General features: G+C 45.8%; 1 long non-coding RNA gene across 1 annotated transcript; it reads left to right on the top strand.

The window, feature by feature from the left end:
* Nucleotides 1–577: 577 nt before the first annotated feature.
* On the top strand, nucleotides 578–8,867 carry LOC136504233 (uncharacterized). The gene is made up of 5 exons (XR_010770822.1): nucleotides 578–893; nucleotides 1,245–1,298; nucleotides 6,208–6,357; nucleotides 7,951–8,107; nucleotides 8,331–8,867. It is a non-coding gene; the product is annotated as an uncharacterized lncRNA (long non-coding RNA).
* The last annotated feature ends 976 nt before the right edge of the window (nucleotides 8,868–9,843 follow it).

Here is a 9,843-nt window from a genome sequence, read left to right on the forward strand (position 1 = left end):
AGAGTGGCTGACCGTTTACAAATATGAACAGATGAGAGCTATCCTAGCTAGCCTATACTTGTTCGTTGACACCCTCGGAGTTTGAGCATCGATTGTACGAATGCATAAACTAGACTTAAACTCTGTAAACAGAGGTGTTGGCAATCCCTTGGTCATTATGTCAGCTAGTTGATGCCGAGTTGGAATCTGCAGAACTCTGAATTGACCAAGTGCTACCTTCTCCCTGACAAAGTGAATGTCCAGTTCAACGTGCTTCGTTCGTCGATGATGGACTGGGTTTTGAGATAAATATACAGCTGATATGTTGTCACAGTAGATGACAGTGGCCTTCCTGTAAGAAAGCAATTTGGGAAGAATGACCGTAGCTTGTATTTCACTCATTTGGGGTATAAGTACAGGAGCACAGCTCTGGTCAGCCACGAATGAATACATGCAGATCCTACAAAGAAGGAATGAATATATGCAGATCCTACAGAGAAGGAGAGGTGAAGAGTGGCTGGCCGTTTACAAATATGAACGGATGAGAGCTATCCTAGCTAGCCTATACTTGTTCGTTGACACTTGCAGCCCCCGCGCATCCGCGGTGAGGGCAGCTCCGACGAGCAGCATCCTCGGCGCTTGCGAGGCGAGGTCAGCTATAGGGATGGCGACCCAGCGACGAGCACAGTAGGCGGCCATGATATGCGGGCGGGGTCTTGGGTAGAAGGCCTAGTGGGCAGGAGGCCTTAGGCGTGGAACCAGGAGGAGCAAGCCGCCGCAGGAAAGAAGGCCGATCCACGCCGACCTCATCCCCTCCCGCATCTGCGTACCTCGGCGGAGACGGAGCCCCAAGGTGCTGCAGCCGCCACGGCGCTAGATCCCCACATCGCCACACCCGGCACCCTCACTTTGAGGTATGGCTTATCCTTCCTCCCAAGTCGGAATGAACTGTCATTACGTAGTTAATTTGTTCATTGCTAGATTTTGTGTTGGTTAATGATACCAGTCTGGACTCCGGAAGTTTTATTTAATTCATTTGTGATAGTCAGTAGCTGCTATTTCTAGTAATGTTTTATTTTAGGGGAATATTTCCTGTTGCTGTTGGTCATTGCTCAAATTCCCTTTTGTTATTACAGACAATGCATCAACAATCCTGTTAGATACGAGATGGCCGTAGTGAAAATCATATATAGCTTTACAAGTTTGACCATCCTGCACCGTCTAATCCTGTCTGATAAGTTTCAGTTAACGTTTGGCAACTGCAGGTTCAGAGCAGTCCATCTGTGTTCATAACATTTATAGCATGGAGCATATCTGAGGTGTGACAGAAAGACCTTCATTTCATTTTCTTTCTGTATTGTGTCTTATTCTCGCCAACAATTGCAAATAGTGTTTAAAGTTTAAACTAATTGCAGTTCATATAAAGGTAGAACCAGTTCATATTTAGGGCAAAAATTGCAGTTGTATTATTAGTTCATATAAAGGTCATTAGAACTGTGTAACACCCCGGTGTTAAGCATGCATTAACATTCTGCAAATCATGAACATAATACATCATCAAGCATCATAATCATACATGCATAATCATGTTAAATAATAACTGAAACAATGCTTTGAAACATATGAAACATGCTCGTGAAACATGTATGTTGCATTACTGTTTAAATGAACCTGGGTCGTGTTTGTGCTTGTAATGATGTTTAACATGATTGTTTGGGAGTACAAATGACTTAAAAATGTTTCACATGCATTTTTGGAGCAAGGTTGGTATTCAATTTTTCCCAAATTTTGCTTTAAAAAATATTATTAAAAAAAATCAAAATACCCTTTATTTGGCTTTTAACTTCCATCTCAAAATCTGTTTGGATTTAGACCTTGCATCTTTTGACCAAGTTGTAGAGTTTAAATTTCTAAACAACTTTTATTTTGGGTCCAACTTTTGAAATTACTTTGAAAAGGTTTAAAAATTCATTTGAAGGAATTTGGGGAAGAAAATAAAAAGGAAAAATCATTTTCACCTTAATGGGCCGCCGCCTCCCTTTCAGCCCAGCAGCACAGGCCGGCCCGGCCTGCCTCCGCGCTGGCTCGCTCGCCTGCCTACGTGCGCGCCACGCCCGACCGGCGTCAGGCCGTGGCCGCCGCATGGCCGCCGCACGCCGGCGACAGCGTACGGGTGGCACCCCAGCGGGCCCCGCCACTCCACGCGCTCGCCTTCACCTGCCCAACCGCGCCGCGCTCCCCACTCGCCTCTCCACTTCGCTAGACGTAGCACAGCAGCAGAGCACGTGCGCGCTTGCCTCCGCCACCGCCCACGCTGCGCCTCACCAGAGTTGGCTCGCCCGACCACCACAGCTCGCCGTCGACCGCTCCATCTCACCAGCAGCTCCGCCTCCACCTCACGCACCCCGTGCTCGCCTCGGTAAGGCATGGAAAGCTTCCCTTCCTCGAGAATCGCTCACCGAAGCTGGGTCGAGTTCACCGGAGATGCGTCGCTCCGTGGGCCTCGCCCCTCCGTCCTCCTTCTCGCCTCCTTTTTACGCGCACGAGCACCGCACGAACGCGGTGTAGCTCCCAAGCCACTCCCCGCGCCACCTCTCGGCCGGAGCTGGCCGACCAATGTTGAGCCGCGCCACCACGCTGCCATGGACGCCGGTGAGCTTGCTCCCAAGCTCCACTAGCCACGGTAGATGTACCATTAGGTCTGCCTTGTCACGGGGAAGCCTCCGGTGGTGACCCCACCGCCGGCGAGTTCATCGGCGGCGAGAACCGTTGTGGCCGAGCGCCTCCCTAAAAGGTCCTTGTTTAGTTTTGGTAATTGAGTGATAACCTAGGTGGACTAATTATGTTTATGTGAGATACATAAGTGATTAGTCCACAGGTACATGTGTGTGAGCAACATATGCCATGGAGGTGAAAATGGCGTGGAGATGTTGCAAAGCTCACACATGTGATGATGAAGGAGCTTAGTGCACACGAGACATGACATTGAGTCATGTGATCAAGGTGGAGAAGATCAAGACAAGACTTGGCTTGATGGATCGGTTGCAAGCGTGAAGGGCAAGTCGAAGGCTTTGGAGTGATGGATCGCGTGGCGGTGAAGCTTGAGCAAGACTTGGCGTCAATGGATGATGGCAACGGTGAAGAGCAAGTAAAGTCAAGATCGATGAACCAATATGATCACGAGATGATATGAAGTGGATCATATCATTGTTGATCGTGTTGGTGCATGTGTTGCATCGACATTGGAGGAGATGAAATGGAATGCGCAAGGCAAAGGTATAACCTAGGGTATTTCATTTCACCGGTCATAGATGTGTAGACAAGTTTATGACCGGATTTAGGATAGATGGACGTACTATCAAGAGGGGCAAACTTGTTTGCATATCGGTCATCTAGTGCCACTCAAGTGATCTAACTTTGCATCATCGCTAGGATCGAGTGGCGTGGCAAGTTGAGTGGCTAACATCCTTTGAGAAATGATTGTGAAAAGCTAACACACATACACATGGTGGTGTACACTTGGTGGTGTTGGTACATTTACAAAGGAGGTGGTGTTTACAGGGTTGAGATGGGTTTGGGTCTCTCTCTTCGGAAAATGGAATGTCTATTTTCTATTGCGCCAGATGCAAATTCTTGTGGTTGGCACATTGGAGCAAGGGTGAAGAAGTTAGAAGTGCAAACGAGTTGATCGTGAAGATGCCACCGTCGGTCAACTGACCGGACGCTGGGTCTGAAAGCATCGGACGCTGGCAGGGTGCGTCCGATTAGGCTGACGTACAGTGACGCAGAAGCTGGAGTGTGACCGGACACTGGGCTGCGTCCGATCATGTGCGACCGGACGCGTCCGGTCGAAGAAATACGCCTCGGGTACCTTACTGGAAATGACCGGACGCTGGAGTCCAGCGTCCGGTCAGTTGAAGCTGCTACGTCCAGTCAGGTCAAGTGACCGTTGGAATCGGGACACGTGGTCGTCTGTAGGCGACCGGACGCTGAGGTCCAGCGTCCAGTCAACACGACTGGAGCGTCCGGTCGGCTCGACTTTTGCCCAGTGAAGGGGTAACGACTAGTTTAGCCCTTGGGGCTATAAATAGAAGTGGCCTTCGGCCATGGCTGTTGTTGAGCACCTCGGGGGACTTTGTGTCCATGCTTGAGAGTGCCTGGGAGCCCTCCATCTCACACATACTTGATAGTGATCATTCGATTGTGTGAGTGAGCGATTCTAGTGTGATTGCATCGTGAGGTTGCATCGAGTGGTACTAGGTGATCGAGTTGCAAGCCGGTGGTGCTTGTTACTCTTAAAGGTTGCCACCTCCTAGACGGCTTGGTGGTGGTCTCCGTCGAAGCCCGCAAGAAGCTTGCGTGGCGCTCCGAAGAAGAGCTTTGTGAGGGGCATTGTGCTCGCCCCGCGGGAGCCGTGAAGAGCAACTTTAGTAAAGCGTGTCATTGAGCTACCCTCACCTCCAGGGTAGGTTCTTGTGGCGCCCGACGTGCAGGCTTGGTGGGTGATGCCAATTAGCCGCCGAACCACCAAGTGAGCGGTCGACACAACGGGGACTAGCATGTTGGCAAACACGTGAACCTCGGGAGAAAAATCATCATGTCAACCTTATTCTTCCCGTTGGTTTGCATTCCCGTTACACAAGCTTGCAATTACTTTTATATACATTGAGCTTGTGTTGTTGCTTTAATAATTAGTTAAGCTTACATAGCTTGCTAATTATCTTCTTGCTTGTGTAGCATAGAAGTAGCTCTCTTGCGTGGTTAATTTGGTTTGTGTAACCTTGTTAGTCACATTGCTTAGTTTGTGTAGCTAAGTAATTGCGCTCTCTAATTTGGCATTGGTTGTCTTATTATTAAGCATTGCTAGTGAGCTTAGTTGGTTTTGCGTTTTTACTTACTAGCATGTGTAGGAGCTCCCTTGTTGCTTAAAGTACTAGTGGCATAGGTTTGTGTGACCTTGCTCCTAGAATTGGTTAGGTGAGCTCTAGCTAGCCCGGCACCTTTATTGCTTGATTAGTATTTTTGCAAGATGCTAGTGAACATAGATAGAGGGGTGTAGTCTTGGCTAGACCGATAGTTTTAATTCTGCACTTGTTTTGGTTAGCCAACGTGATTAAGTTTTAAAAAGAACTATTTACCCCACTCTAGTCGCCATCTCGACCCTTTCACTCCCCTACCGTAGCGACTGACCGGTGGGGCCAGGGGCCCACTGTCAGCCGCTGGGGTGCAAGCCTGGGTAGAGATCCGGGTGGATTTAGCATTTTTGAACCAGGATTTTTAGAAGAATAAAAGAAATGATTTACAAATTTTATTTAAATGCTTTGGAAATTCATAACTTGCTCAAAATAGCTCCAAATTTATTGAAATAAGTTTTGCTAGGTTTCTTGTGACTAGATCTATCTGTTAAAAATATTGCATGTCAAATTTGTGATACTTTTTTGTGTAGCTTTATTTAAATTGAATAAATGCTGATTTCTTAGAAAATGTCTAATAAATAGAATATACATCAAAAAAATATGGTTCTAATTTTGTTAATCTCCTTGAGTGATGTACTTTGTAAGAAAAATAGATGTCATGCATGTTCTATAGAGCAATATTGATGTGTAGTTCAAGTGCCTTTAATTGATGATTTTTGTTATTTTAATATAGAGCAAAAATTGTATAAAACATGTGTATGATGATTTTTTGTGCAGTGATTGTTTACTATGTAGAACATAAGAAAAATACCAAATCTGTTATTTGATACTTTTCATAATACAAAGTATTTTCATGCTTATATTTATGTCATAGCTTGTCATTTTTGTGTAGGCTATTTTACTTATCCAAATGCCATGAAAATTTTATGGTAGTCTACTTAGAGTAGTACTATGCTACTGTAATTTTCTTAGATTTTTATGAGCACCAGAAATATATGTTGTTGTTGTAGCCCTAGTTTAAAATGAAATAAAATAATCTTCTTTAATGCATGTTTAGTTAATAATGTTTGCTTTGGTGTATCTTTGAAGCATCTTAGCTTGCTGTGGTGACTTGGCATGTTAGTACAGTGGTTGTAGTAGTAGCATAGTAGTACATGTTCTTAGATGATGTTGGCTACCTTGTAGAAGAGCTTTACTTCTACTATGTCCAATAAAGTTAAACATGTTCATCTACATTCCATGCATCATGATCATTACATGTCATCTCTCTGATGCACCTATGCATGAGCACTTATACATCTGCATCATACAGGATCATAGGAGGAGTTGCTAGTAGCAGTTCAGGAAGAGCAGACCGGGACAGATTCACAAGAAATCCAAGCACAGGAGGTGCTAGAGAAAGAGGAGCAAGGAGAGGACTTGCCCAAGTGCATGGATCAACAACCTAGTTCGTTCGAACGAGGTAAGCCCCGAAGCATTCTAAGTCTCCTACTTTATAAAAGCAATTCTTTCTATATATGAGTTTATATATTATTGTATTAAGTTGTAGGAGTTGATTGAAACCGTTGATGCATTTATTACTATCCTTACATACCCTATTATCTTTTTACCCTGTTAGGTCAGGATCGAATAACTGCTTAGCCTTGCTTAGACCGGTAGCGATCGGTGATTTCCGGTCACCTACATTTATAGGTGGTTACTGGAAGAATTTAGCTATGGAAAGAATGATATCCTAGAATTAACCATATGTAATGGATAATTGAAGACTGGACGGAAAAGTTGGAGGCAACCAGACAGGGTTTTGGGGTGCTGTTAGTTTTCCGTCTGCATCGATTAAGGACCGATCGTTGCTCGTCCCTCTTGTCATGTTTAACGCATGCCTCACATTTAGCTGTCCGAATAAAGTACCTTTCGACCGTAAAGCTAGTGACACTATTTGAGCCGGGATAAACTCGGATTGGTAGACTGGTGCTGAAGGGGGTATGACGGGGACGCGAAGAGTGAGCCCAATGTGCGTCCTGGCTGTCGGGCGATCCCTAGGTAGTGTGGTCCATGACTGTTATCCCGCGGCTACTTAGAAAGTGCTATTAGTGATCTGTAGCTCACTTGATCGGTGAGTGTAGTTTGTGTGAGGAATAAATCACCAGCTGGTTAGGAATCGATTTGAATCGGCATCGCTCCTGGATAGTGAGCACTTGACTCGAGCTACAACATCGTAGTAATTATGATGGAACACTGATTGTTATCTGGATGGTATGGGATATGCTAAATCTAAGTTGGTAACTGGCTGTTATTGGTTAATCAAGTGATTGCTATAGTATAGGTGCTTACCTAGATGGATATGTCATAATAAAGATGATGCAAAGTACTTAAAATGGTTTCTTCATGATAGCTTATGCTTTTCGCAAACGAGTCAGCTAGCCCATTAAAGAAAGCCTTGCATAATCCTTGGTGTCGCTTTATTTTGGTTTAAGACGGGTAAGTCTAGCTGAGTACCTTCTCGTACTCAGGGCGTTGTTCCCATTGTTGTTGCAGATGGTCAAATATACTACGGCTATTGCACTAACTGCCTGTACCCGGCGATTGGTGACAACTAGGACCAAGGGCAATGGTCACTCCGTATCTCTTATCTGATGCTTTTGTTGAAGATGACTACCTACTGGCACTATATCTGAACCAAAAATGTGTGTGTGACTTTAAAACTATTTGCTTCCGCTATTTCAGTTTGAACTTGGGTTGTAATAACTTTATGTTCTAAACTCTGATGTATCCAACTGTCATTGCGAACTTTATGCAACATGTGACGGTAATTGCTAAACTTGTACGATCTTGGTTTGTATGTCGATTGGTTTGAAATCCTTCGTGGTTTCACGGACTACCGGGTTATACAGGCTTAAGTTTGCTAAATTATCTGCTTTGGCGGAAGATTTCCTTACTTAATCTCGTATAATTGGTCGGTTCTGTTACAAACTGCAATCACTACAGACTATATTGACAGGATTAGGGTAATTTGTTGATCATCACTTACCCGTGACTTGTCCTCCCTTTTGTACAGTCAGACCGAGAAGCAGATAGCGAGGGAGATGGCGAGGACAGGAGAAGCAGATTGTCGTCGATGTCGGGTGGCCACTTTGACCGCACCAGACTTGGCCTCGGCGGCTTGGAGTAGTAGATCGCTGCTGACATCAAATGGACACCTCAACAGGAGTAAGGTACTTAGTTTTTTTTTCTGAAACAAAACCCATCTGGTTTCCAAAGTAAATCATAATTAACACAGTTTTCTGTTCTTGGAGCCAAATGCATGGTTCTATTATTAGTTCATATAAAGGTTAAATCGTGCATTAGAACTGCAATCACTACAGACTATATAATAGACAAGATTAGGGCAATTTTTTGAGCATCACTTACCCGTGACTTGTCGTGCCCTGTGTACAGTCTGACCAAGGAGTAGATCGTGAGGGAGACGGCGGGTGCAGGAGAAGCAGCTTGTCGTCGATGTCGGGTGGCCACGGCGACGGCACCAGGCGTCGTCTGACCGGGAAGCAGATCGCGAAGGAGGCGGGGAGGAAAGGAGAAGCAGATTACCGTCGATGAACGCTGGCCGCGGCGATGGACAGGCGTCGGCGGCCTGGAGTAGTAGATCGCTGCAGACGTCAAGTGGCCATAGGGCGATCTGTTGATGTCAAGTTGCCATGGGGCGTCGGAGGATTGGGGTAGCAGATCGTGGCTGACGTCGCGGTGCCACGGCGACGGCACCAGACTTCGCGGCGGCGGCGGCGGCTTGGAGGAGATGGCTGTCGATGTCGACGTCGAGTGGTCACGGCCAAGACAATTTTATTTTGACGCGTGCTGGGGTCGCCGGAGGCGCTAATAGCTATGGCATTAGACGAGGCACTGATTGTTTACTCTCTTTTTTTTTGCTTGGAAGGGATTGCGAGGTGTGTTTCTCTGATTGTTTCTTTGTTTTTTTTATTTGGCGAGACGTGGTTTCCTCAGAATTCAGAAACGTTTTGGGTGCTGGGGGTGTGTGGGGGGGGGGGGGGGGGGGGGGGGGGGGGGGTGGGGTTAGGAAGAACGGACTGCGTGGTGTTTTGCCGGGCCTACCAGCGGTTCGCAGTGCTGATTGGGGACAGCGGCGTGGGCAAGTCGAACCTGCTGTCGCGGTTCGCCAGGGACGAGTTCGCCTCCAAGACCGTCCAGGTCGACGACAAGCTCGTCAAGGCGCAGGTATGGGACACCGCCGGGCAGGAGAGGTACTACGCCCTTCCTTCTTTTGCTGTCCGTTATGCAGATTGCAGATGCAGTTCTAGGATTTGTTAATATGGAAACTTAAGCGTAACTGACGGAATGAACATGCATGTGCTTCTGATACGCATTTCAAAAACGAAAACCAAACCACTGGCCTGTTGTTGATTGCTTGGTGCTTCATGGCTGAAAACGGGATTGATTTCCGTACTACTCCAGCTGGGAGTTCATGCTAAAATGAACTGAACAATTAAGTTTGCCCACCCGCGAGTTTCTAATTTGAGCGATCACGGGCATCACTGTCCCACCTGCCGTCGCCTTTCTCCTCTACTCACGGGATCACATGGGGGAGGGCAGGAAGGTGTGTGAAGTTTTTATCGCACTAAAATGGTGTCTACTTTTTAATTTTTTTAGTTGTATCAAAACGATGTCTCCTCTTTAGTCTTTTTAGTTGTGAGAGAAGAGAATATACTTACAAAAGCGTAGTGGTTATCATGAGGTAACCATGTTGGCGCGTGCATAGGTGCCTGCCTATTTTGACGTACTACCTCCATTCTAAAAAAAATAGCGTAATCCTAGTTCAATCATCGATTAAACTTTCTAAAATTAGATAAAAGTTAGTATAGGTATTTACAGCACAAAAATAGACATTATTAAATTTATATTTTACGATTAATCAATGATATTTATTTGATATCATAAA

This window comes from Miscanthus floridulus, chromosome 1 (assembly GCF_019320115.1).
Source record: "Miscanthus floridulus cultivar M001 chromosome 1, ASM1932011v1, whole genome shotgun sequence".
NCBI lineage: Eukaryota > Viridiplantae > Streptophyta > Magnoliopsida > Poales > Poaceae > Miscanthus > Miscanthus floridulus.